This window comes from Ictidomys tridecemlineatus, chromosome 1, assembly GCF_052094955.1.
Source record: "Ictidomys tridecemlineatus isolate mIctTri1 chromosome 1, mIctTri1.hap1, whole genome shotgun sequence".
NCBI lineage: Eukaryota > Metazoa > Chordata > Mammalia > Rodentia > Sciuridae > Ictidomys > Ictidomys tridecemlineatus.
Window position 1 is genome coordinate 78,483,584 of NC_135477.1, and position 5,132 is coordinate 78,488,715.

At 39.5% G+C, this 5,132-nt stretch overlaps 1 pseudogene; it reads right to left on the reverse strand.

The window, feature by feature from the left end:
- Positions 1–1,263: 1,263 nt before the first annotated feature.
- LOC144367025 (melanoma inhibitory activity protein 2 pseudogene) lies at positions 1,264–3,343 on the reverse strand (annotated as a pseudogene).
- Between the last annotated feature and the right edge of the window lie 1,789 nt (positions 3,344–5,132).

The following is a 5,132-nucleotide window of genomic DNA, read 5'->3' on the forward strand; positions in this document are numbered from 1 at the left end:
TAACATTTGAATAAAGCTTTAACTATAGTTAGGGTATTTTTAATACATGTTCGTTCTTGGTCTCTATTGGGTAAAACTTGTTCAAAGTGTTCTCTGTGTATTGGTGCAGGTTGGCCAATTGTCACTTGTTGGCAATGATATAGAAGTTGAAAGTGAGCAGTTCAAAAAACTTAAAAGTAGTTTAGCAGAGTCATTTTATGAGTATCAAATCTAAGAATACCAAAAGCTGAGAATTATGTGTCTGATATTATTTTAGTGTCCTAATAATTCATGTGTATTTTACAAATATCAAAGACTAGGTAAACTTTTATCAGTGAACCACAGCAGAATGCAATTCTAAATTTCATGAAAATGGGCATAAAATATAAAAGACAGGAATTGGGGTTGTGGGTCAGTGGAACAGCACTCACTTAGCACATGCAAGGTACTGAGTAGGATCCTCAGAACCACATAAAAATTAATTAATTGATTGATTGAGTTATTAATTAATTAAAAATAGAAGAACTCAAAGATGAAGAACACAAAGAAAAATAGGAAGAAGAAGGAGAAGGAGAAGGAGAAGGAGGAGGAGAAGGAGAAGGAGGAGGAGGAGGAGGAGAAGGGAGGAAGAAGAAGAAGAAGTCATCAAGATGACTCAGGGAAAATGGGAACAGAGTGAGTTTAAATTGTGGTTTCCAATTCCAAAATGTTTCCTGATAACTGCAACTTTCTTTGTATTTGAGATCTCCTACTTCCATGACATGTTTAGTAGTGTTTTCTGATTTACTCTTAATATTCTCTAGTTATTGTTTTATAGGAAAACTAGTTGACATGCCCCACAAGACTGAAAATCAATGAAAATCTTTCATTAAGCATAAAGTTCCTTTCACATTTGCTACAATCATAGTAAATACACTTCTTTATATAAAGGGACTGCCTTTGTTGGGCATTTAAAATATCTCCAAAGGCTAGATGACATACATGAAAATCCCATTGTTGTTTATAGAATAGTGGATTAATCAAATTCAATGCTGTAATCTTTAGAGTAAAATAGAATGGAAATAATTTACTCATAGTATCATATTTAAACCATCTTTATTTCCAAAATACTATCCTAAGAATTATAGTTTTATTTAGCTTCAATCGGAGCAAAAGTATAATCACTTACTTAAGTAAAAGCAATTACTTAAAAACTAAAAATGAGAGGTAAGTCAAATTACTTTTGAAGAGAGATCAAAAACATCAGGTTTCTTGTTGATGTTCTTGTTGATGTTCATTCCGCCTTCAAGGCTCACTTGAAGGCGGAATGAAGCCTGAAGGGCACTCACTTCTACTTTCAGAATGCGGGGGTGGGGGGAGGAAATCCAGCTCTTGGGGGAAGGTCATGAGGAAAATACCTCCATTCATAGACATCTGGCATTGGAAAAAGTGGAGGGGGTAGTGGGCCTGGTGGAAAATAATCTCGAGGTGCCTCATACCTGTTTCCTGGAGGAGGCGGAGGGAAAAGTGGTCCTCTTCTCATGAACTGACTCCTCGGGTCCACAGGAAACAATTCACCTCTGACTTGAGGAAAAGGTGCCAACAATGAGCCAGAGCCAGTTGCTTAGTTTTCAGCAGAGAGATGAATCAGGCACATTGGAATCATCAAGATTGATTTTGGTCTCCTTTCTACTGGATTGACTTTCTGAAGACATAGGTCCATCCTCTTTATCCAAAGAAGGCAGATTAAACCTCTGAGTTCTGCTGGTCGCAATGGTCTACCATAATTCGAATAACATCCACCTTGCCAAGGAGGACTCAATGGTGAGGGACCATTGGGGGAATGCTTTCTGCCCAATGCTGCATTTGAAACACCAAGTGCACAGGGATCTTCCTCTACAAGTTCAAATTGAAGCTCCTTTTCAGTTAACTTTTGTCTGTTGCGAGCGTTTTGTTTCATGAAATAATGGAGGTTTCTTTCAGCAATCCAAGCCACCAACTTACTCTCATGAGCTTTTTTCTCACAGTAAATAATCTCCCCCTGACAGGACTGAATGGTTCTCTCCAATTCTTCTTTAAGATATTTGGCTCGCTTTCTGTAGGTCTCCAGCTCTTCTCTTGTATGGCCCATCTCTTCTTTGACCTTGGAAAGTTTCTCCTCTTGCTTCACCCGGTAATTTTCCTCTACTCTGAGTTTCCCATGGAGTTTCATCATATTTTCTTGATAGCATTCCATCATGACTTTAAATTTCTGCTGAAGGTTCTCATTCTCACCTTCAAGCCATGTATTTTCTGGCAGCAAGGTTGCTTGTTCAGTCTTCAGACTTCTAATCTGTTCTCTAAGGTCTTCCTTTGTTTTCTCTACTTCAGATAAAAAAGCACAAGTTTGATATCTTTGTCCTTCTAAGGTTTCTAAGGAGGCCTTTAATTTAGCACCATCAACCAGTTTCTTCAAAGCTCCTTTGGGCTCATCATCCAAGTGAGCACCAATTCCTGATTCACTCATCATTCCCCATTCCAAGTTCCCAATGTCTATTTGGGCTCCCTTGGTTGGAGAAGACCTATCTTTTATCTTCAGCAAGCCTTCAGTCAGAGACTCCATGTGATTTTCTTTATCGATTTGAGCTTGTTTTGCATGGAATTGAGAGTCTTCCAATGTGGTACTCTCTTTACATTGGACATGTCCTTGTTCCCTCCATGCTTCAGCATCTCCTTGTAAGATAGGTTTCTGACTCTGCTGAAGCTGGGAACGTTCATCCAAGGCTTCCTTTATTGCCAGCTGAAGTCCTTCCTCACTCATTTGAAGCAGTCTCAAGTTTGTTTTAGTTTCAGCTATTTGTGATCTGATTGATTCTGATTCACCTTCAAGGGACTTTATCTTTCTCGATATATCTGCCATGATTTCATCCTGTTTACAATGTTTGGCCTTTTGTTCTTTTAGCTCTTTTTCTAGAAAGAGTCTTTCATCTCCATGGCTAGGTTTGGACCTATGCAGCTTTTCATAGGTTGCCTCCAATTTTGGGACGTCTCTTGGACCCTTCTCAGAATTGCTGCCCTTTAAAGTTGACTCTAAGCCTTCAAGCTCTTTTTGAACAAGGCTAACTTTTTCAAGTAGTTCACATTTTTCTTCAATTCTTCTAGAAAGTTTTAAAGCCAGCTGTTTTTCTCTTTCCACATAAAACCTGCTTCTAACACACTGAAAACTTCTCCACAAAAACAAGAGAAGAGCAAAACATCCAATAGCTCTGCATATCACCAACTCCCAAGGAACACCATAAGGATTAGGGCCTGGCTTCATGTCTTCAGACAATGCTGCCAAAACCCTGCCTACTTCTTCCAGGACCACCCACTAATATGGCTGTAGGGCAGTCCTTGGTGCCTTCATCAAGCTAAGTTGGCTTTGGCTCTTGCCACCACAACCACAGCCTGCCCAGGCAGGCCAACATAGGCTGTGAACACTCAGGTGTTTGGTGAGGAACTCAAACCTGCACCAGGCAACGGAACAGACCACTGAGAACCCCTGCAAGGGGGGTTGTGAAGGTGGGGAGCTCAGGGAAGGACTCCCAGGAGCCTTATGGTGCTCAAGTGCCCATCAGGGGAGTCTTGGCCCCTTCCTTCCCTAACCAGTGCATTCTTAAGTGTCACGGGTTCAGGTCCCTTCCACTCCAGCCAGACAGGAGTCCTCTCTATGCCTCCCACCCCTGAGTTTGGTTTAGGCCAGGCCAAGGTTGAGCTTCTTAAGTTTCTATACAGTCATAATACCACTCAGTTTGATGTCATGCAAATTCTAAAGCTTTCTAAACTGTCTCAACAGATTTTATGTCATATATTTATATTTGTACTGCTTGCCCTTATGCTTTAATGACCCATTGCTTTCCCTGCTTTTGTTATCTCCCTTTTTTCTTTCTTCCTTCCTCCCTCCCTCCTTTTCTTCATTTTTTCCTTTTTTCTTCCTTCTTTACTTCCTCCCTTCCTCCCTCCCTTCCTTCTTTTTTCTCCTTTCCCTCCCTTTTCTTTTCTTGCAGTATTGGGCTTTAAACTCCAAGGCTTTCTGCATGCTAGTCCAGCCCACTACCACTCAGCTATATCCCCAGACCTGCTGACTCTTTCTAGGAAGGTCATTTGAATTATTTCTAAAAGAGAAATCTCTCATGATACACTACTTTTTCCTTTCTTTCTTTCTTTCTTTCTTTCTTTCTTTCTTTCTTTCTTTCTTTCTTTCTTTCTTTTTAAAGCTGGGTTAATGACTTATTTTTCTTTTTTTATAAGTTTACCCATAACATTGTTTTTTTTAAGTTTTATTTTCTTTATAGAGCAAGCAACCATAAAAATTAAACAACTGGTTAAATAAGAACTGTTATTTTAGATCATTGTACTGTCATTGTTTTTACTTTATTTTTTAATTTTTTTTAGTCATACATGACAGAGAAATGTATTTTTGCATATAATATATACATGGAGTGTACATACATCAGTCATATTGTCTATTCTATTCTGCTGCCCTTCCTATCCTCCTTACTCCTCCCCTCCTCTCCCATCCTTTCTGTCTATCCAATCTAATGTGACACACTTTTTTTCTTTTTCTCATTAGAACATCATATATGTATTCTGTATAACAATGTGCTTCTCCTTCCATCTTCTGTGCAACTTTCCTTCTCCCTCTTTTTTCCTCCCACCTTTCTTCCCTATTTAATGGTAGTCTTCTTCTCATGCTCTTCCTATCCCATTTTGAGTCACCCCCCTTATATCATAGTAGACATTTGGCATTTGTTCTTCAGGGACTGGCTCACTTCACTTAGCATAATCTGCTCTAATGCCATCCATTTGCCTGCAAATCCATGATCTTGTTATTTTTTAGTGCTGAGTAATATTCCATTGTGTATAAATGCCATATTTTTTTAATCCATTCGTCTATTGAAGGGCATCTAGGTTGGTTCCACATTCTAGCTATTGTGAATTGTGCTGCTATAAACATTGATGTGGCTGTGTCCTGTAGTATGCTCTTTTATGGTCTTTTTGCTCTAGCCTGAGAAGTGGAATAGCTGGGTCAAATGGTGGTTCCATTCCCAGCTTTCTAAGGAATCTCCATACTGCTTTCCAAATTGGCTGCACCAATTTGCAGTCCCACCAGCAAGGTATGAGTGTACTTTTTTCCCCGCAACCTCACCAGCACT